The sequence below is a fragment of the Drosophila albomicans genome, chromosome X (assembly GCF_009650485.2).
Source record: "Drosophila albomicans strain 15112-1751.03 chromosome X, ASM965048v2, whole genome shotgun sequence".
NCBI lineage: Eukaryota > Metazoa > Arthropoda > Insecta > Diptera > Drosophilidae > Drosophila > Drosophila albomicans.
The window spans coordinates 16,441,446-16,465,930 of NC_047627.2; the positions used below are offsets into that span (position 1 = coordinate 16,441,446).

The 24,485-nt window shown below is 38.5% G+C and overlaps 1 protein-coding gene across 1 annotated transcript in view; it reads right to left on the reverse strand.

Moving 5' to 3' along the window:
- The window catches only part of LOC117578284 (uncharacterized), a 99,534-nt gene that overhangs the window by 23,984 nt on the left and 51,065 nt on the right, over positions 1-24,485 (reverse strand). The window contains 1 exon segment of the mRNA XM_034263725.2: positions 20,628-20,669. The gene's annotated coding sequence lies outside the window, so the exon portion shown is untranslated.

A 24,485-nucleotide genomic window follows, 5' to 3' on the forward strand; every position in this document is an offset into this window, starting at 1 on the left:
AGGTAATCAAATGATTTTCCACATTTTCATAAGCAAATGCTGTAAATGAACCAAAGTGTTTTCCTATGCAAAGCAAACAAATTAAATTATTAACTGCATTTGCAGCTCTCTAAACAGAGGTTCCTTTTCACAACTGAACAAAACTGCAAATTAAAATAGATTAACATAATTTTGGTTTATTAACAATTCTTATTAGGGGCTTTTAAATTGCCCAAACTGTTCAGCAACTAAATTTTAATTATGTTATGTGACAATTGATTAATTTAAAAATGCAAAAGCAGTTAAGAAATATGTTTGTCATTGTGGATTACTAATTTTAGGAATTTTCTAAACCTTAAAAGCACAGAAAATGTTGAATTAAATAATTTAAAAGTCTCATTTTTTCCATATAATACAAATCATTGCTTTTAAATAAGTAAATGGAGTAGGCGAAATTATATTTCAATACACATTTTGCTCTTTTTTTATTTCTGCCACTAATTCTTTAATTTAATGGTATAATAGATTTCCTTATAAAATGCCCGATTCACTTTAAACAAACAATAATTCTTGTTAAACTTATAGTAACAAGTTGAGCTCCATTAATAAAAACGTTAAGAATCTTATTTTAATTCTGTTTAATTAATTAAGTTTAAAGCCAGGCTGTCAAATACTTGTGTTTCGAGCTCTGCCACAGGTAAAACAAAGTGAACACAAAGTCTTTGCTTGGATTCAACTTTGTCTTGGAGTGCGTGCTGAACACGAACTATATATATATGTATGTATATATACATATATAGTATATGTGTGTGTACTTCTTTGGAGTACGTTTGATGTGCGTGCAGGAGAAATCGTAATGACAGCTGCTTGCCTTTGAGTTTGGCCGGCTGCCGGTTGCTGCTACAGCCTGCGATGTTGCTGTTGCTGCCGTTGCTGTTGGGTATTGCTTGGCTTTGTGTGTGGGTCAGGCAACTGTCAAGAACAGCATCAGCTTCAGCTTTAGCTTTAGCTTGAACGGTAGCAGCAGCAGAAACAGCATTCGAAGGAGCATCAGTAGCAACAATGATGGCGACAATTTGCGGGACAGCGACAGCGACATGGCTTTAGGCCGTCGTGTGGCAGCAGCCACTGAGAGTCCAGTGGCAGTGTCAATAAAACGAAATTAAAAACTTTAAATACAGCAGCGCCAGCAGAGTGGCTGAGGCCAAGACAATTTAATCAAGCAACTGCAAATGAATGCTCAGAGCAACTGAAGACTGCCGACCGGCAACGAGCAACCAACAACCAGCGACCAGCGACCGGCAACCGGAGACCAAAGATGTGGACCAAGAAGACGCCATGGCGCCAACAGCAGAGTCAAAGCGAAGCGTCAACGACAGAGAGCGCGCACATTTGCATGCCGGCAACAACAGAGGCAAAGGCAAAAGCAACAGCAGCAACAGCAACAGCAACAGCAAACGCAGCGACAACAACAAAAGCGAAACAATCAAAAAGTTTTTAAAACAAATTAAAAGTTGACAGCAGGCGGCAAGCGGCGTAGCATGACCAAGGCAGAGGGTGGTAAGGGGATAGGGGGGCAACAACTCTAAACTGCAACGGCCTTTCGCAATGACTGGCGAAATTTATGATGCGGTCAAGTGCAATGCACTCGAGTGGTTAAGCGAGCAAGTTGCATGCTTGCCAACGACGAGGGCGACGCGAGGTGGCCAAAGGAAAGGGAAGGGAAGGGGAGAGCGCAGGGAGTTATGCATATAGCGGACGGCTATGTGAAACCAACTTTATTAGCCCAAAATGTCAAACAGGAACTGAGAAGTTTTATGGCCCAAGGTGTCATTGACTTTGCTCTGTGCGCCGCCGCCGACTCTGCGTTTATAGTCGCAACAACAACAACAGAAACAACAACAGCAGCAATAACAAAACAACAGCAATAACTGCAACAACAGCAAAGAGCAAAAACAAAAACAAAAGTAAACACAAACAAACAATGACAGACAGATCGGATTAATGTCAAGTTGAGAGGCAACTCTCGAGCAACGTTTCAATTAATACACAAATGTGCTTTAAGTATTTACAATTTTGCATCGATGCAGTAAAGAAATCACTTTAAATATTTGCATTTTATGTGCGATCGCTCTTTAAGCGTTTTTGCTTTTCCTTTTAATGTCCTTCGAAACATTATTCAATTCGAGAGTTCCTCAATGGCAATATCAAAGAATATTTGGCATTTCTGTTAAATTAATTTGGAGCGCAGCAAATAAGTGCTGTAAATGCGAGTCACAAGCGCATTGACAAGCTACTTAAAAGCTTTGCTATTTACGCTTGCAAAGCTTTTTAATTAAAAAACTAAAAAAATAGTTGAAGCTCAACTTAGTGTCAGCAAAATAATATTCGAGCCAAGCACAGACTTAAGCTGTAATTTCAAAGTTTTTGGCTAAATGAAATTAATCTCGTTACTATCAACTTTTTGAAATATCAAATGAAAGCTTGGGTTTCATACTCATTTAAGTAAATTTAAATCAAAAAATGATTACGAAAAGCATCTTAATGCGCAGTGAATCATATCATATTAATGATTTCAGTTTCAATGGCAATTTAAAATAGCCAAAAGCATTTCAGATGTCACCAAACGCCCACTGGCATCGCATAGTTATTTGCAATGTGCATTGGTTGAAAATGAAATAACTATATGTACAGTATTTGTGTACTCTATAAGAAAAAAATAAAACTTTTTCTTTTTTCTTCTTTCTCTTTTCTTTTTTGGGCTGTGGCCATGGCTGAAGGCTGATGTCCTTTCAAATCGAGTGAAAGAGGCAAAAGTTTTGGCCGTAGGATCAACTGGAAGTGCAACTGGAATTGCAATTGCGAACAAACTTAAATCGAATTCATGACAAATGATGCGCGAATTTTTCATTTGCTTTCTGCGACTTTCAATGGGCGTGTCACTGCTCTATTCAAGCACCTGCAATCCCCCCCAAAAACAGAAAAAAAAAAAAAATAAAACGTGCCAAAGGTGAAGAGGAAGTTGCGACGAGCGAAGCGGCACAGAGTTTCAAAATCCACGGTTAAGTCAAGGTTATGCTCATAGTATGGTTCAATTACCTCCACATTTTGGGCTGTTTTTTTTTTTATTTTTTTTTTGGGTTTTTGCGTGTCTATTTCTCGTTTTCTTGCCATGTGCTTTGCTCTCTGGCGTTGCCAAAGCGCCCTATGGATAATGGTAGTTGCTCTTTGGCAAAGGTTAAAGCCAAATTAGAAAACAAAGTCTTATGCTTGAGCGCACAGACAAGAGTCTTTGGTCAAGAGTTTAGCCCCCTTAGTTTTTGTGTTTTTTTTTTGCTTCTTTTTTACTTTTTGTGTATTGCTCAAGTATGCAGCAATCATCGCCATGATGATGACGATGACGATGAGACCAAGTCTACAATGCTGATGTAGTTGTTGTTGTTGTTGTTGTTGACGATGATGAGAAGGAAACGACGACGATGATGATAAGTTTGCTCACTCGGGGTCTGGCCAATGGCCACACTTGAAATGTAATTAGAGTGCAGCCAAATGCATCCGAAAAAGAATGTTGCAAAAATAAAAAAAAAAACAAATTGAAGGGCGTTCGTTTTCAAGTGTTCTTGGTCATGTTGTTGCCCTGAACTTGGCAGCGATGTGGAGATGTGGAGTCAACTAACTTTAAAATATTTTTGTTTGACAGTTCAAGCTCACGAAAAATGTCTCTTGAGGCATACAAAATGTTTTGCTCGCCTTGAGCTAAGAGAGAATGTGTTTTTATACGCAATAAAAATACAAATATTTATAGCCAGCAAAGACATTGTTAATTTCACTTTGCTTTCGGTGTTATGTTGATAGTTTAAGATTGTCTTAATGAGTTCATATAATTTGCAAATTAAATGTATTAGTTGGGCACAACAACAATAGCAACAACATAATCACTTGGCTTTGGTAAAAGTAAGCATTTAAAGCAATTAGTTAATTTATGAAAGTACAGCTGAAGCTGTAGCTGACATTAGAAAATAATCCATTACTTAAGCTCTTAAGCCACACGACTGGCCACAGATTTTTGCCCACAAAATGCTCATCACGAATATTAATGGTAGAGCTCTGAGCTTTCGCTTCAGCATCAGCATCAGCAGCAACAATGACAAAAGCCGCCGCCCACACATGGCAAAACATTGGGTTAAAATGTTGCTGAGGTTGCAGTTTGCTTCCTTCGAATTGTATAAGACAAAATGCGAAACAATGCGAGATATATACATATATGTATATAAAAGAGAGACATGAAAGTCATGCGTTTATGCGCATAACTCAAAATTCCATTGATATTTATTTCAGCAGAAAACACAACACAGAAAAAAACAAATGTCGATGGCTTTTGTTTAGTTTCCATTTCAAGCCAAATCTTGTAAACAATTAATCACTGGACATTCAGTCAATTTGAGTTCAATTCGCAGTGAGCTCATTTTTGTTTTGGTTTTGCTTTTGGATTTTGGATCGGTCATTCAACGCTTGGCTGGGGGAAGAAAGTCTTCCAAAAGTGAAGATCATCATCATCATCATCATCATCATACGGATCGATCAACATAGCGACGCACGACCACCGCTCTTTTGTCTATTAGCCAACGGGTTTTTTGTTTTGGTATTTATAAATATAAATGTTTTTTTTCATTTTACTAACCAAAAATGGCAAAGTTTTACGTGGCACTAAAACGATGTCTTTATGCGAAAGCTTTAAGAGCATATCAACTTTCGCTCTTTCGCTCCCTCGTCAGTCAAGAGCTACCGAGTCGAGTTCATTCCACTTTCATAGAGCCTCTGAACCTACCTTTACCTTATTACCTTTGGCCTACCGGTAAGTAGTTGTTTTTGTGTTGGTGATTCTAGTTCTTGGATTCGTTAAAGAGTTTGTGCTCGCTTAAATTGAATGCGGTTGTGCATTTGACATTTATTATCAAATAATTTTCAGAGCAGCTTATCCTTGAATGGGGCCATGGGCAATGTCTGTCAATGTGAACATTTATGGTATTTGCTTTGAATGTGCTGCTGCTGTTGCTTCGAACCAAGGCGAAGAAGCACCCCAAAGACAGAGAGGTAAAGAGAGAGAGAGAGAGAGAGACCAGCCAGACAAGTAAATCTAACGAATCTGTTTGAAGTTTTGTGCCACAGAGCATGTCAAGTTTTTGCAGCTGCACTTGAAAGTTTTCCTGGCCCCTCCAGTCCCGCCCCAAAACTGAACTGAACTTTCACGAGCCGGCCAACAACTGGTAACTGGTAACTTGCCACCACAACTAGGTGGCAGGGAGCGTAGAGAGATGAGTGGGCAATTGGTGTAGCAACTACCAACTACCAACTACCAACTGGCAACGACACCTGAGAACAGCTTCAACTTTAGCAACAACTTCTGCGCTGAGCTCTTCAGGCACAATTTGCCTGACACATCTTACACAACGTACAACGTATGCAGATATGCCAGAGATTTGGCCAATGGGTCAGGTAGGCAATAACAGCAGCAGCATTGGCAAAACTGATCCCGCTTTTCTATCCACGCCCCTTTCCCGCCCATGGCTACAAAAATTATACATCACATGGCTACGCATCGCCTGGCAAGTTCAAGTTTAACAATTGCCTGCGAAACCTCACTCACTTACTCACTCAGTCAGCCAGCCAGCCAGCTAAAGCCATTGGCATTTGGCAAAAAAAAAAAAAATGAAATAAAATGAAAAATACAACAACTAACTTTGGCAACGTGTCAAGCCGGTTTCTCAGTGTGGCGAGCAAACAAGCCAGCGAGTGTGGCACATGGTCGACACGCCGGTCAGCGCCGCTGCGCATATTTGACGCCAACGTCGAAGTCGGCGGCTGACTCAATCCGGTCTCTCGGTTTCATGTAGAAAGAAAAAAATGTAGATTAAAAAAAAAAAAATAAAAATAAATAAAAACTATAACAAGGCGACTGGTGGTGAAACTGCATTCAGTTAATTCAATTTGCGAGTAAATAAACTCAATGTCTGACATATGGCTATAATAGAGATTTGGGCGCGTGCTGTGACACGATTGCAAAATATTATAGAAAGGTGGATTAGCTGCCGACGTATGCGTAATATAGTGGGCAATGCGTATACTTAATAAGCACAAAGCTTGAACGTATACTTAATGCAACAACTAATTGAGATTTTGCATTTGCAAAACTGAAAACTAACAACTTAATAAGGCGAAAAACAATTGAAAAACCAATCGTAAATAACTGAAATTATGCTACGCTATCAACAAATGTGTTTAATTAGAATAAATTGAAATTGTTCTGCACACACACCGAATATTATTGTGGCTCGTTTGAGTCACATATTTGATATAATCTGACACGTGGCCAATTCTAAATTATTGTGTAATTTGCCATGCAGCAGCAACAGCAGAAACAGCAGCAGGCCCAATTAATTACTAAATAGTTAATTGCAGTATCGAACTCACTTTTGGGAGCATCAAATTGTGGGTTCAATGGGAATGCGAGAGAGCGTATTTGCAAAGCTCAAATTGCCATTTCCGTTTGCGAGTGCAAATGGCAAAAAATATATAGTTGGTTGAATGCAAACGTGCAGGAAGAGAGAAATGAAACCAAACGAAACGAAACGAAGCGAGCAAATATAAATATATACAACTAAAGTCAACATTAATAACAATTTTGTTGTTGCTGCTGCTCTTGGTTGCTTGACCATCGTCGTCGTCGTCGACGTCGTCAGACGTTGCCGCTATTTAATATTAATAAATAAATATGGTAACAGTTCATATATCATCATAATAATCATCACCGTGATCATTGCGTTCGCCATCATCATTGATTATGCTTTGTGTTTCTCTCTGTGTATATGTGTGTGTGTGCAGTGCTTTCATAACCAATCAATCAATTGATTGAAGACGTTGAAACAGATGCTTAAATGGGTCGGCAACAGACCACAGCACCACAGCAAACTATGCAATACACGAACACACGCACACACACTTTTCGAATAATAATAATAATAATCCCGTAGTATTTCGTCGATAACGGCAAATGCAATCAATGGCAAACTGCAAAAGCAAAGGCAAAGGCAAAACCAGAACACTGCAGCCAACTAACTAACTCTATGTTAACTTGTCTAAGCTGACGTCGAAACAATCTTCAGCAGCAACCGACAGATTACTGTTGTGAATGTACATAATTGAGTTATGCTCTGATCCCATTTTGTACATTTAATCGATTTCATTTGCCATTGATCTGGCACAACTGAAATTGTCCAGAAGAATATTAACGGTAATTTCTTTATGAATTTATTTTTTTTATTATTATTATTGTTAATATGTATTACTGTTATTACTTATTTTTCTTCTCATTCGAGCACGTCTCAATAAAAACAAGTAAGAAAGTTACAGTCGAGTGTGCTCGACTGTGAGATACCCGCTACCTATTTTTAATAAAGGCAAAATATTGCGGTATCATTTTCAAAATATACCGAAAATACTAAAAATATACTAAAAATATACCAAATGGTATGTTTGGTATATCGATATAGTACACCATTCAAAATATACCATAGACGGCACAATGTGCCAGATTGTCGGCCAAAGCAACTAAGAGCCCTAGTAAGTAGGCGTTTTTGCCCATACAAAAGTATTTCTTTAATAACTTCCACAATTATAATTTATCTGATCGCAACCAAATTTTTAGGAATCATAACTACTACAGTAATTATTGCATATACCAAAATTCGTAACTCTAGCTTGAAAATTACGCTTGTTATTCGATTTTTTTGATTTGCGTGGGCGGAAGTGGGCGTGGCAAAAATTTGAAACAAACTTGATCTGCGTGCAAACATAACAAATGTTGTCGAAAAAAAATTATAGCTCTATCTCCTATAGTCCTCGAGATCCAGTGTTTCATACGGACGGACAGACAGACAGACAGCGTCTCGGCTGTTGATGCTGATCAAGAATATATATACTTTATAGGGTCGGAGATGCCTCCTTCTACCTGTTACATACATTTCCTGCCGGCACAAAGTTATAATACCCTTCTACCCTATGGGTAGCGGGTATAATAAAAATAATATAAATGACAACATAATAAGCATAATATAATATAATATAAAAATATATAATAAAACAAACATACTCATAACAAATAGATTTTCATTATTATTGTTATTATTATTATTACATTTATTTTTTATCCTTCTTAGTTTCTTTCCTATAATTTTTTCTTCTCATTCTTCTCGAGAACTTCTCAGTTCTCATCCGGATTTATGAAGTCTCTCGATAACGATTAAAATAACAAACAACAAGCCTACTCAAAACAAATAAGTTTCTCGCGCTTGTGTCTGATTAATGATGATGAAAACGATACGATACGTAATTCCCCAGATTCCCAGCACAGATTAACAGCTATGCAAGAGCAAGAGCATCATGTTATGACGCATTCTTTAGTTAAGAAAAAAAAAGACAATTCGGAATTTTTGTATTTACATATGGCCTGGCTGCTGATTGTGCTGTTTTGTTTTGTATTTCTGCAAAGCCTGTTTTGTCGTTGACGAAATCATTTCGCGTTACTTTTTGAAAGTCGTCATATATATTAATATAAAAGTGTGTGTGTGTGTGTGTGTGTGTGCGTATAAATCAGAAGCTGCGGGCGGCATTAGCATATTATTAATGCGATGCGACCATAATTCGCACTCTTGGCCAGACAATAAGGGGGCAATCAGGCCAGCACTCGTTTCACTGCACGGGTCGCGTACGTTAAATGTGTTAATTTATTTCGATTAATTGCTAATTTGACCAAAATACAACAGCCGAAGCAGCAGCGAGCAGTGACAACAAAATAAATAAATGTCGCACGGCAATTTCCGGAAATCGTTCAGTGATTACTCATACGCAACGTCAACCAGACCAAAGCTGTTTATTGTAACGGGAACAAATTCCCCCGCGATCCCCGCGTTTAACTTTCCATGCCATTAATCATACACTGAAAATAGTATCGTGTGTGTGTGTGTGTGCAGAAGTTTCATCTTAATGAAAATGAATTGATATTAACCGGCAAGTCGTCAAATATTACTAGTTGTTTGTTTGCTAATTAGTTTTAGGCATCACACACACACACACACACACACATACACACACATAAAAGTCAATGTTTAATTGCCTTCAACTGAATTGAATTCAATACGCTTTAATTAAATCTAATTGCTTGTCTCATTGTCTCGTCGGTTTGTTCGGGGTTATGATTTATTTTTGACGCTAGCTGTAAGATGCTGTGTGTGTGTGTGTTGCATAAGCTTGACCTCTGCCTCTGAGTTGAGGCGTGGCAAAGTGTGGGAATAACGCGACGCTTGCTCATATTTCCATTTCACAATCTACCCACTTGACATCACATTCACTCGGATAGCCGGAAATACAGACACACACACACACAAAATGCATGAAAAATATTTACAGATTTTTGGCTGCTGCCGTTGCTGCGGCTGCTGCTGTTGTTGCGGCTTGTTTGACCAACAACCCGGCCAACAAATTGTTGACACATTTTCACAAAAAACAAGTAAGAAAGTTACAGTCGAGTGTGCTCGACTGTGAGATACCCGCTACCCATTTTTAATAAAGGCAAAATATTGCGGTATCATTTTTAAAATATACCGAAAATACTAAAAAAATACTAAAAATATACCAAATGGTATATTTGGTATATCGATATAGTACACCATTCAAAATATACCATAAACGTCGCAATGTGCCAGATTGTCGGCCAAAGCAACTCAGACCCCTAGTAAGTAGGCGTTTTTCCCATACAAAAGTATTTCCTTAATAACTTCCACAATTTTTATCTGATCGCAACCAAATTTTCAGGAATCATAACTATTACAGTAGTTATTGTATATACCAAAATTCGTAGCTCTAGCTTTAAAATTACACTTGTTATTCGATTTTTTTAATTTGCGGGGGCGGAAGTGGGCGTGGCAAAAATTTGAAACAAACTTGATCTGCGTGCAAACATAGCAAATGCTGTCGAAAAAAAATTATAGCTCTATCTCTTATAGTCTCTGAGATCTAGGTGTTCATACGGACGGACGGACGGACGGACAGACGGACAGACGGACAGACGGACATGGCTATATCGTCTCGGCTGTTGACGCTGATCAAGAATATATATACTTTATAGGGTCGGAGATGCCTCCTTTTACCTGTTACATACATTTCCTGCCGGCACAAAGTTATAATACCCTTCTACCCTATGGGTAGCGGGTATAAAAACGAACCAACGAACCAACCAGCGTGTGTTGAAAGTGAAGGTGGCGTTGGCGCGGTCAACCATGTATGTATGTCTGTATATGTTTATGATAATCGCATATAATGGCGTGTTTATGCAAATTTATGACAGATTTTTTTCAGTTTATACGAACAGCGTACGAAAGGTCGTCGAATGCGAGCGAGAGAAAGAGGGAATGTAATGTGTCTTGTCTTGTTCAAGTTAATCAATATGCGCAAAGCTCTCGAACACCATTCAAACCCAAACCCAAAAAAAAAAACTGTATTTTGATGCACTTGATTAGAGGCAAAGTATTTAGCAACTAAATTGAAAGTAGTAGTCACAAAAACAACATTATATATTTTGAAAGCCCTTCAATTGTCTACGGCGACGAACTTGATACCAATTCGAGCAATTGCGAAACGTGTGTGCATTGATTAAACGCATTTTGGGATGCTTTTTGAGTGGTCAATTTACGAATTCATTGTGTCAATGATAATCCGCACTCGTTGTTGTTCATCATCAACGTTCAACGTTCAACGTTCACTCGCTATCCTGCCATATTCTTCTCACCGCAGTTATGCAACTAATCAAAAGCAACTGCTCCAGTTGTTGTTGTTATTGTTGTTGTTGCAAATGGCTTATTTGTTTGTTGCGCTGTTTCAACTTTGCTCTACCCGCACACTGTGTTCAATTTCAACTTTTGATTGTACTGCATTAAATTGATTTTCGACATGTTGTTGCCTCCTCCTCTTCCTCCTCTTCCTCCTACCTAACAACAACGTCTTTGGTTCGCTACACTCCACTCCACTCCGCTCCCATCATCATCATCATCATCTCATCGTGTCATCATCATCTTGGGTTTGTTTTGCTGTTGGTTCTGCTGCTTTTTGTTGCTGTTGTTGCCGTTGTTGTTGTTATTATTGCGCATGATTGGCATTTCTTCAGCTTGGTTTTTTTTTTTTATATATATAAATGTATATATTTTTGAAGAGCAACGCTCATCAGTTTATTTATTTACTTTACTGTTTACTGTGATTACTTCACTTTGCTTGAACAACAGCAGCAAAAAAACAACACTAACAAACTGCAGTCATCTCGCTCGCAAATGAAAATTGATTTCTGCCATTTGTTCATTTCCGATTTGCAGTTACAGTTACCAAAGTTGTAGACAATGAATGCTTCAAGTGGATGCCACCAGCAGCAACAGCAGCAGCCCGAAAATGTGACACATCATTGTCACGGGATTGGGATTGGGATCGAAGCTTATTGCATAAGCGAAACAATGCGGAACGCCAAAACGAAGATGCCAGCTACGAAAATGACTCGCAAATCAAGCCAAAAACAGTCAAACACCAACAAAAAAGTGTTGCTCGCATTTCACTTTCATTCGGCAGCTTAGAAACAATCGTCGACTTTGGCCCAAGCCATTCACTTTTATTTTGATTTTTTTTTTTTTTCGATTTTATTTTTTGCCAATCTCAATTTTGTGTTTGCCACAAATGCAATGTGCTTCCCTCCCCTCCACTGCTTGCCACCTTCCTTCATTTTGTATTTGCAAGTGTTTTTCAATGTTCAATTCTACACATAGTCAATGCATTTCAATGGCGATCATTTTCAGCTAACGTTGAATCGAATGCAATATTTAACTTAAATACTGCACTAATTTAGCCATCAAGTTGAAGCTTGAAGCGATCGACGATCGCTTAGCATTTAGTTTATTAATATTTAATTGATGTCGTTTTGTTTACAGTTGCCACAGATGAGATGATTTGTTATTCATTTCATTTCCGATTGTTACACTTTGATTCGCTTGCATAACAGCTTGCATCAAGGTTGGTTCAAAGTTTGTGTTCAACTTCCAATTAAAAACCTTTAAGCAGTTGGCTAACGTGTTTGTTTTCATATATAGTATGTTTAAGCTTCTTTTATTGAAATACTCTTTCACACTTCAGTATTATAATTTGATATCAATGGACAATCAAAGAATTTGATTTACATTCAACTTGTTACAAAATGTTAAATAGTTTATCAGTTTTTTCTGTTTTTTTTGCATTTTAATTCAAGCTGCATTCAATTTAAATTACAACCATAAATTCTGGTGCAAATTCCTTTCCGCAACCCTCACGCTCTTGATTGGTGACAACTTTGCCGTGTTGGCGTTGTTTTTTTTTTTTTTTGTCTGTGTGTAACGCGATTGATCGTGTGCAGGAATTTGTGTCAGATTTCTTAAGCCCCCCTCAATGTGCAGCAGCAGCAGCGGGCATTACTATGTCAGAGTACTCTAGTATATAGTATACGAGTAAGTACAGATATTATGGCATGGAAACTGGTGTACAAGACACGGCATATAATTTAACACTCTGACCACAATCAGTTCAGCAAACTGCCCGCGACATGAGCGCAAAAATTCTCTTCATACCGCCTGCCTGCCTGCCACTTGTTATTATTATTGCTGCTACTACTGCTGTTGTTGTATTCTTATTTTTCTTTTTGTTTTTTTCAACTTTTTTCTATAGTTTTTCAGAGTTGTTTTTATCGCTGCCGGGCGGAAATGGCTCGTTGCCGAGGCGCGCTTTGTGCGGCAAGCGGCCTTTTCAATAGTATTTTTCACACTTGTGAAAATTAAAACTTAACTGAACATTTTGCTCTCGCTCTCTTGCCGTTGTAGTTGTTGCCTTTTATTGTTTTAATTACACGCGTTTTTTCGCGCATTGTTTCAATGACCGTCACGCGCCGCAAGCCTCTAGTTGAAGTTGCTGCTGCCTCTGTTGCTGCTATTATTGTGTTGCTGTTGTAGTTGTTGCTGCTGCTGCTGTTTGTTTGCAAAATGAAGTGGTCATATCTGTGCTGTCCCCCGCCCCCTTTTTCACTCTCCGCCTTTTTTTCCTGTTGCCTTCGCTTGCTGCTCGACCTACAACGAGCTTTAATGATAATTTCCAAATGACATAAAAGCGGCTGCAGGCGAGAATGTCCTGGCTGTGGCAATTGCAATAGCTCGTTCAACCAACCAACCGATCGACCGGACAGCAGACGTTGTAATCAATGAACTGGCCGGGGCCAAACCCCCAAGATAAATGAATTAAATGAATGGCCCGGTATCTCTCGCTCTCTGTGTGTGTGTGTGTCTGATTGTTTGCGTTTATGCTATTTTACTACATGTGTGTGCGTGTGTGTTTGTGCATTTTAATGCCTTAATGAAAAATGCATTTTTAATTATTTTTTTTTTTGTTTTTTTATTGGTGTGTGTTCATTTACGGGCAATTTTTTATCATTGAACGTTGGCTTATGCGGCGTATGCGTTATTTATTATACTTCATTTTCTTTCTGACGTCTGACAAGTTTAAGTTGACACCGCCGGTTCCCCTGAGTTGTTGTGCGCTATTGGTACCGTTAGTTTGGTTTGAGTTTGGGATTCATTTACGCTAACTGCATTTTATGTCTCGGCTATTTACGCTGCCACAACCTGAACAACGAACAACGAACAACGAAGAGCCGAAGCAACGTCAACTACAACATCAACTACGATGTTGGCCATGCGGCCAAATATCGTATTTCATCATTTGTTCAGGTTGAGCCATTGATTTGTATACACACACACACACACACATATACACAGGTAAGAGCCGCTAACTGGCAGATGGCAGATGGCAGCTGGCAACGTTGTCTCTTGTCATTCATTAGGATGGCATGTCATTCATTAGTTTCCCTTCCTCCCTCCTCTCTCTCTGTCTTGCGATGGTTGCACAACTTTTGCACCCTTGCGAGACACAACGGAAGCGACATAAACTCATCAAATTTCAAGCCAATTTGTTTACTCGCCTTAACGTTTGACACTTCCAAGAGCGGGGGCGGAGGGGAGGACAGGTAAATGGCAGCACAGCACAGGTGGAATACAGAAAAAATTACACACATACATAGACAAACATCAAGCAGAAGAGATTTCACATCATTGATTTCCATCCATAAGAAAGTGGAATTAAATCACAATTTAATCGCATTAGCAATTTGCTTGCTTCAATTTATCAAATTTCAAATTTCAAATGCTAAAATCAGATATTGAAATTCTTGTGAAATAAAGAGGAGTCTCTCTCTCTCTCTCTCCCTCTGTCAGCTAAAGTATTATTTAAGGCTTATTTCAATTCATCCGCTTTCTTTTTGCCACTATCTGCATCTACAATTTTCATACATTCACTTTTCATTTGATTTACATGCGAAATTATGCTGGATTTTATATTGAAAATAACACGAACAATTTTTTGTTGCAATTTTTGCCATGCTCAATTTTCACTACAACACTTCAATGCAAGTTTCAATTTCAATTGCAATTTTCTCCCAAAAAAAAAAAAATACAACAAACAAATAATAGTTGCTGATGTGACAAAGCTTTTACTACTGCGACCAGCAGTCATTGTCTTTTGTTGAATTTCAACATAATTGCAATTTGTACATTTTACTTTTATTACTCGCTGTTTGCTGTCGCTGTCGCTCTTGTTTTATTTTGACATTCGTGTGTTAATAAAATATAGTCAAAACCAAAAAAAAACATATTCAAATTAAATAAGTACGAGCAACAATCAAAATGTTGTGAATATTGTGAGACTTTGCGAGACAGATTTGATTTGCAACGGTAACAAATGCATTATTTTTACACATAAAAAAAAGTATTTAAATAGCAGAAATTTAAATTAAAACTAAACTCATTTTTGTGACCTAGTTAAAATGTTGCCAATACTTTAACATAAAATTCTACGAAATTGAATTTATGGAATTTATTATGTAAAGTTTTTTTTTTGTTATTTTATTATAAAAATATCTTAAAAATGTCGCCAACATAAAATTCTGTAATCGAAATTGCATTTCGAGAATTTGAGTAAAGTTTTGTGTTATTTTATTATTAAAGGGCATGTATTAAATATACTTTTAAAACAAAACTACAAACCTAAAAATACTGTAATCGAAATTGAATTTGTAGAATTTAAATAAAGCAAAGGAATATAAATTTTTGTAAAAAGTATTTTCGAAATTAAATATTGACCTATATAAAATGTTAAACAAATTTAAGGAATTTTAATTATTTTCCCGCAAATTTATAGTTACTTAGTATATCTAATTTAAAGACTCAATAACGAGGGGAGTATTTGTTGTTCACAGCTCGCAATGTCAACTGCTAACTAAGTGAACTAGTCGGAGTAAATGTACATTCACAGATCTTGAGCAAATGTCTGCCCGTCTGTCTGTCTGTCAACGCCGGTTTTTCATTACAACTTAAAAACAAAAAAAACTGTGAACAAAAACGAAAAGTGGAAAAAAATGAAAATGAAAGTTTCAATTACAAATTGGACGGGTTAGTTTTGTCTGTCTACTTGACTATCGTCGTTGTTGTCGTCTGGCGACATAAGAAACAAACAAAACAAGAAGGCGGGAGCAACATTTTTTTTTTGCTGCTGTTGTTTTTTGCTTTAGTGTTTAGTGTTAAGGAGCTGGAGACAGTGAGAAAGAGAGCAAAAGAAGTAGAAAAAAAACAAAGCGAACAAGTGAAGCCATTTAATTACTGGTTTTTCCGCTTCAATGTGCATTTCAAGATTTCAAGATTTCCAAGGTGAATGACGAGCAAACCGACCAGCGACCAGCGACCACAACGACCACGCCCGCCTCTTAAACTTCAAACTGATTGAAAGAGTCTAAGACTCTGCTCTGCTCTGCGCTGATTGAAAGTGGCAATCAAGCGGAACAGTTAACACAGATTTCTTTTGAAGATCTCAGCTGTTGCTGTTGCTGCTGCTGTGAAGGATAAGGTAAATGAATGAAAATGAATTAAAGTTTATACAGCTCTCACACTAAATGCATTTTTTATTTTACTGCTCTTGTTGCACGCTGAACTTTAAGTGTGTTGTATTTAAACTGAAACTAATTGAAATGCTCGACATAAGTTGAAATATGTGTTCAACTGTTGAAAACGAAATGCTAAAAAATTGAATTGAATCAAAGCTTAATTGAAATGCATGTATTCGCAGCAGCAGCACTTAACTTCTAGTGTAGCATATTCAATTCAATTGAATAATGATGAGTAAGCAGTAGTATGTATATTTATGTGTGTTGTCTGTTGTTTTTGTTTCTCGTTTCGTTTTCAAGTTCTCAGCTCAGCGCGTCGGCAAATCATCAAGGGGAAACCTTCTACAGCTACTATCAATGGGCTATAGTGTTCGTACGTTCGTTCGTTCGTTCAATTTGTGCTCATTGTCAGAAATTGAACGCTTAGCCAAAGCAATAAACAAGCCAAAAAAAAAAGTTAAAAAAAAACAGATTCTCAAGGCCGTTGTTGTATGGCTGGCCAAAAAAAAAAAAGTGCCAACAGACGTAAGCAGCTTATGGAGTTCTTCTAGCCAACATTGCTGTTGACATTTTAAATCCCAAATATACACAAACACACAATGTGTGAGACGACACGTGCATCGTAGTATGTGAAGAGAGACCCCAATAAAAAGCATCTTACGAGACCACAAAACACCAATATCCCCTCACCTCCCCTGGCCACCCATCGAATGCATCATCATGACTTGCATGCGAAGATCCAAGATTTCAGATCTCAGATCTGAGCACCGAGAACTGTGAACTGTTGGAGTCTTTTGATTTACAAGCGTTTGTATCTTATAGATCCTTTTAAGGCATAAAACAATACAAGTATTTTTAAGCAGTTACTCAGTATCTCTAAAATAAATCACTCAACGTGTTTGTTGTTAATTTTAGCTTATTGTTGAAAGCGTATTTAATGTTCGACCAGCCTTTATTTTATGTTTGTGTTTTTTTTTTCCCCTCTGTTAAGAGTTGCTAAATTTGGCGAACTCATGTTAATGACAATTTAAAGTGCACATAAAAAAATGTATGCATACAATATTTAGTACACAAAAAAAAACAAAGTGGAAACGTTGTGCATCTGATTATTTACTGCACAGTTTATTGCTGCTGTTGGTTGGTGCTATTGTGTGCCTCAGTGATAAGCTAAGGCAACAGTCATGCTGCATTATGTCATCCATCCTTCAAGCTAGATAGGCGGAGAGAAAACACTGAGCTTAACCAATATTTGAACTGACTGAAACACTAAAGTGAATTATTAGTTGTGCAAATAATTGCATAGTTCGGTTTACAGCAAAGTCTTTCTACCGTTCTGATTACTTCTAGCTACAAAACGACGCGTCGTATACTCGATATCGTCTTTGCCTTCATCGTTGTCGTTGTCGTTGACGTCTTCGTTGGCAGCTTGCGACAATATTTGTCTACAAAGGATGGGCAAAAGGGCGTCGGTTGTCGGGTGTCGGTTGTCGTTCGTCTTTTGCTGGCAAAGCCGATTAGATTATTTTGCTACTGCTTCAACTCTATTGTACTGTGTATCTAACATTCTATGAAGCTTCGAATGCATTACTAATTGCTTGTCACACACAAACACACACACACACAAGCCTCTATCCGGCTATCAGTTGCCTGTTAGCACATATCAAATATCAGTTGAGTTTCTTGTGAAGCTGTAATGAGTTCATATGCTTGCAATTGCTTCTGGCCCTGACCACATTAGCCTGGCCCGATTTACCAAGTCGCATCGCATGGGATATTTCTCTTCTTTTTTTTTTCTTTTTTTTTTTGCTCTTCGCCAAAAGTGCGAAAGTGTTTATGTCATGATTTAAAATGCGTCGCAAGTCGGCCGACCGATTGTGGGTTATGCGTTTTGTGAGCTTGTGATTTGTGGGTTGAGGGCAATGGGTCGGTCGGCGGGGTATGTTTAATGCCAATGAGTTATGAGAGAGAGAAAAAAAGGCAAAAACAAAATCATTGGAATTTTGTTGAGCTGTGTAAACAAATACAACACAGCTTATTGCATATTAAAGACAACGACGCACAATGTTTATGGCCCTGGTATGTCTGTTGTGCAAATATGGCTAAAACAACAGACACAGCAACGGCACCGGCTACCGCAACAAATTAAACAGCAACAGCGTCTAAATTGCAGCACGTGGCAGGCAAAGTGAGGTAAAGCGGTCGACGCTAATGAAGGACGACGTTTTTAGGCTTTTGCGCGTAATATTTTAAGCCAAACATAAACACTTCAACGCATATGAATTATTTGAGCTTAGCTCGATATGACACTAGCTGTAAAATGCAGTGCAAAACTTGGCAAATTACTAAAATTACTAAAACGAATTCAACAGTAAAGTAAACGTAGTTTTTCACTTAACTATTTAAGCCACTTTTAACCATAATTATACGGATATTTTAGGAAGGTACAATTTTATTCAATTTACATAGAAAAAAGCTAAGCTTAATTTCCAAAATGCAATCAAAGCTTTAGCATTAAATACAACTTTAAAGTTGAAACTATCATGGATTACCTTTAATCGCTTTACTTTACAGATTAATCCAAGTCATGTAAACTGCAACTTTGAGCTATTTTTTATAAGTACTCAAACTACTATAAAAAAAAAGTTACATTGTTGCAGTTGCAGCTTACACTTAAAGCTGTAAACTAACGAGCTTTTCGCATGCTCCAAGCACATTTTAAACAGCACACAGCACAATGTCGAATCCTTTGGCAGTTGCCGGTGTATTTGATAATTGTGTTAGTGTTCATGCCACACAAAGTGGACGAAGTTAATTTGTTAATTCTGGCTCCGGCTCTGGCTCCGGATCTGGCTCGGGCTCGGGCTGCGCTGTCATCCGTTATCTCGGGCCTGTTTAACCCATTTAGCCTCAGTTGGCTGTTCAATGACGTCAGTTGAATGAGAACTGCAACTGAGAATTGCACATTGCACACATAGTCGGGATGGATTGATTCATCACATAAGCACGGCACGCAAGGACCGCAACTTTCGCCCCATTTTAGAAAAGTCTAATAAAACCAGTAAGAAAGCGACAGTCGAGTGTGCTCGACTTTGAGATACCCGCTAACGATTTCAATAAAAAAAAAAGAGTAAAGTAAACAGAAGTAACTTTTTATTTATCGATATTCATCATCATTTCATAAAATCAACACCCTGAATTGATACACTGAAAAAATTCCAAAAATAATTGAAAATAACTATATTTCGTGTATCGAATATTAAAATACATAACATCGAAATAACATCATAAAATACCGAAACTTACATTTCGTATATCGATGTACTAGTTCAGAAAAAAACAAGTAAGAAAGCGAAAGTCGAGTGTGCTCGACTTTGAGATACCCGCTAACGATTTCAATAAAAAAAAGAGTAAAGTAAACAAAAGTCAATTTTTATTTATCGATATTCATCTTCATTTCATAAAATCAACACACTGAATTGATATACTGAAAACATTCCGAAAATAATTGAAAATAACTATATTTCGTGTATCGAATATTAAAATATATAACATCATAAAATACTGAAACTTACATTTCGTATATCGATGTACTAGTTCATAAAAAATATACCATTGATTGTGAACCACAGCTGCAATGAGTTTTTGATTCTTAAATGACTTGTAAGTTTATCTTCGGAGATCATTTCCCATCGACACATAGTTACCCTTCTCTCCTTTTGATAGCGGGTATAAAAATAGGAAAAGCAGGCCAATAGCGGAAGCTGCTGCTGCTGGCTGCGAATTTAGCGCGTGGTCAAAGTTAATGGGGGTAAACAAAATGTTGCACGCTTAATAATGATCACGCTACTAACGACGACGATGATGATGATGATGATAATGATGATGATGTTGATAATGATGTGGAGTGAATGCAGCTTCCATGCTGACCGTTGGCTCGTGTTCTGTGTTGCGACTTTCCCGGCGATTGCATTTTCCAGCGGCTACTCTATGGCATCTGTTTTGTTGCCGTTGCTGTTGCTATTTCTGACGATGACGATGACGATGATGAGGTTGCAGTCAGCATGCAATTTTTGCATACTCGCATCGAAACATCTGTCTACGCTCGCTCATCGCAACGCATCGCATCGCATAGCATCTATTTGCATTCAGAGGCGTTTATATTGCAGTAGCACACAGCTCGACTCCCTTTGCTCGTTTAGACATTCATTTTGGTTTATAGGTAAAGCTGCCCCCGACGTTGAGCTGCAAAGCAATTTAGTTGGCGCCGCATTACGAGGCGTTGGGCGTGTCCGACCATTCGTTAGATGTTAAGGTCGAGGGCAGTGCACACGACGATGCCAACGAGAGAGAGAGAGCGAGAGGCTAAGCGAGGCGAGGCGAGGGTGTTTATTCTTTGCACAATTCTCCCCACAAGAGGGGGGAACATTTTGCAGTAGCACAACGACGCAAATAGAGAAGGCTCTTTCCCTGCCTATCACACATTCTGCACCCTGGGTTGTGATTGCGAGTTTAAAATGCATTTTACAGACAATTTTGCACTTACCATTTACGAGTTAGTTGAGGTCACTGATGGCGGCAACGGCGACTGTAAAGAGAGAGAAAGAGAATGTAATTGGAGAGTGAGAAATGAGAGTTATGCATGAGCATGTGTTTGCGATTCAAGAACTTAAGCTAGAGCTGCAAATATCTTCGTTTTCATTTTTTTTCTTATTTTTAATATGCTTTTTATTCATTGGAAAATAAGTTATTCACAAGCTAAAGAAATTGTTTTTATCATTGTTGGTTTTGTTATGCAAATGCATAGTATCGAAAATTCAATATGCCGAGAGCTGGTTTTGTCTAAGTAAAGATAGATTATTTTATGGCAAACGCTTTCGAATTAAATGATATTCCTATTAATTTGAAATATTCAAATTTTAAGCAAACGCCATTTAATATATTTCATTCTTTTTGTTCTTCTTCTTTTATCATGTACTATAAGTCAGCTCTATCATTTGTGCATCTAATCTGATTACCTTGGCACCCAACTATCACACTTTAAACGACAATTTGCGGGTGTGCAAAATTTAGCAAACACATCACGTGTCGCATTGACAGATGTTTCATGCTCCATGCTCCATATCTACCCCATTCCCTCTCCCCCAACACCCACCCACGCACAGGTGACACTCGCAGTTGAATGCCAACAAAAAAATACAAAGGAAAAAAGCAGTTTGGCAAATCGACAAGACCTCAAAAAAATATTGTGTTTATATAGAAACAACAACCACAAAATAGGCAAGCGAAGGGAGTGAATGGGTCTGTCTCGCTGTCCGTCTGTCTGTCTGTCCGTCCGTCTGTCTGTCTGTCTGTCTGTCTGTATCGCTGGCACGACGACATTTTTATAAAACCAACTCATTATTTTACATTTTTGGTTCATGACCCAGAAACGTAGCCCCAAAGAATCGCAGTCTGTCTCTCCATATGCCCCTCCCTCCCGCTATACATACATATATATATTTTTTATATACAAGTTTCGACTGCGTTTCGTTCGTGAGACGTAAAATGTACTCCGTAGTGAGTACGTGCGGTCATCTGTCATGATTCTCGACTTATCGTTTGGTTTGCTCTGCGTCTTCGTCTTTGACTTGGTCGCCTCGCGGAGTTGGCCTACAAAGCGAAGCAGCTCAACAGTTTTAGAGAGGAGAAGGAGGAGGAGGAGGCGAAGATTGTGAAGAGTCATGGGATGGTCATGTCCAGAGAGTGGTCGTCAGTTGTGTCTTGGCCATTGTCTATGTGCGTGCGCTTTGCTTAAATGTCAATTATTTCACGCTTATTAGATTCTCAATGTTGATGATGATGATGATGGCCATAACGATGCTATGGCTGGATGCTGATGATGGGGGGCAGAAACTTCATTAGCGAGACAATGAGACAATGAGAAAGCCAAAGCGCGGTGACAAATACAAAACCCCAGCGAAAAGTGAAAAATGTAATACATAGTATGGAGCATATATACACATATATATTTTTTTTTGGTACATACTCGCATACTCACACTTCAGGTAGACTATAAAAAATAAAAGTAATGTCTCGCTTTTTATGGCATTTTAATGCGATCTTTACGAGCTCTGCGACAAAGATCTCTCGCCAGCGACTAGACGCTTTTTTTCTTGCTGTTGTTGGTTTCGTTTTTGATTTTTGGTTTTGGTTTCAATTTTTGCTTGTTTGTGGGTCAGTTCATCAGCAGTCAACATCAATTCCCGTGCTGAGAAATTTGAGAAGTTGCCTGAGAATGTTGCTAACTCGACATACGACACGCAGTCTCTACCTCTTTCACTCCCTACCTCTTTCTCTTTCTCTCTGTATTTTCCACTTAATTGAAGATCAGAGAGAGAGAGAGAGAGAAAGAGAGACAGAGACAAGGAAAGGAGCAAGACTTGTCAGCTTGCATCATGGCTGCAACTTTAACCAATTTCCAAACATTTTCCGTAGATACAATCAAGAAATTTTCAACAATAAACCGGCAGGCTCTCGCTCTCACTCTCTCCTTCTCTCTTCTCTATCTCTCTATTGCTTGCTCTTTCACTGAACGGAACGTAACGACATTTTGTACGACCCCATTTCCAAAGTCGTAATAATTTCATGAAAAACGCAGCAACGTCGCCGTCGACGTCGACTGCGCTGCAGTTACGTTGGCCGTCTAAGGGCGCATGGTGGGTTTCGTTTTTTCAGAGAGAGACAGAGAGAGTGAGAGTGGGGGAGGCAAGGGGGGATCTATTGGACAACGCGTCGCTGGTAATGTGCCAGTAAAAGGTATTTTAACGCTGGAATGCTCAGCCAGCCTGCCTGCCTGCCATCTTCTTCTTCTTCTGCACTCTTTTCTTTTATTTTATTTTTTTTGTTGCTCCCCCTTTTCACCACCGCCACTCACCGCACCTATCACTCTCCACCACTGTCCTCGGCGATGTTGCCATTATCTGCTTTACCGCTAGCACACTGAGCCGTCTGTGTCTGTGAAATGTGGGAGGAGGGCAAGGAGAAGAGTCCTCCATGGCTGCTTTGTCATGAAAAATAACTCCGCTTCGTTGAAATGACAGTCACGATTTTGCTTTTGCTTTTTTGGGCAACTCCGATGCCGACGTCGCCGACACGCCTCCAAAACAACTACACAGCTCACTACCTCCCATCCAACCCATCCAAGTCATCCAAACCCATCAACCCATCTACCATCTACACTCCCCCCTCACTAGCTCCCTCCATTCATGGGGTTTTGACTCCGAATTTCGCATCTTTAGTGCACGTTGTCTGCGAGATTTTTTTTCCGTCTTTTCATAATTTTTTTCTCAATTTTTTTTTTTTTTTTTTTATATACATTTCTTTTCTTCTTATGATTTCCCTTCTTTATGCTACATACATTTATATAATTTTCCTTCGTTGACTTCGAGACAGGAGCGGGGTAAGGAAGGCAAGCTATGTAACAGACTTGCGATGCAGCAACTAAATGAAAGATGATGAATTTATTAAATTCTCCACGTGGATGCAGGGCGCAAAAGGGGCAGACAGCTGAGACTTGTGGCCTTAATAAATACATATATTTCTATGCTATATATATATATGTATATGGCATGCAACTCTAGTATGCGCTTAAAGTGCCACCCCGGCAATGCAATCACTTTCGAGTTAGGGCAGCCACTGCAAATCTTGCAGCCAGCATAATAACAATATCTTGCTGCAGAGCCGGCGAAACAATGAGCTGGCTGAAGAGCTTACTAAATGGAGGAGTCTTATGATCGGCAGTGAAAATGTGCAGCTAATACGATGAGTAAAGAAATAGGGGAATAATTAGTGCTCTATTATATAACTATGTTATATACTTTTACACTGAGGTTACTGGATATTAATTCTTGTTATAATTTTTTCAGAATTTCGATCTTTTTTATACCCGCTACCCATAGGGTAGAAGGGTATTATAACCTTGTGCCGACAGGAAATGTATGTAACAGGTAGAAGGAGGCATCTCCGACCCTATAAAGTATATATATTCTTGATCACCATCAACAGCCGAGATGATCTAGCCATGTCCATCTGTCCGTCTGTGTGTCTGTCCGTCTGTGTGTCTGTCCTTCTGTCCGTATGAACACCTAGATCTCAGAGACTATAAGAGATAGAGCTATAATCTTTTTCGCCAGCATTTGTTATGTTTGCACGCAGATCAAGTTTGTTTCAAATTTTTGCCACGCCCACTTCCGCCCCCGCAAATAAAAAAAATCGAATAAGAAGCGTAATTTTAAAGCTAAAGCTGCGAATATACAATAATTACTATAGTAGTTATGATTACTGAAAATTTGGTTGCGATCAGATAAAAATTGTCGAAGTTATTACTTACTAGGGGTCTTAGTTGCTTTGGCTGACAATCTGG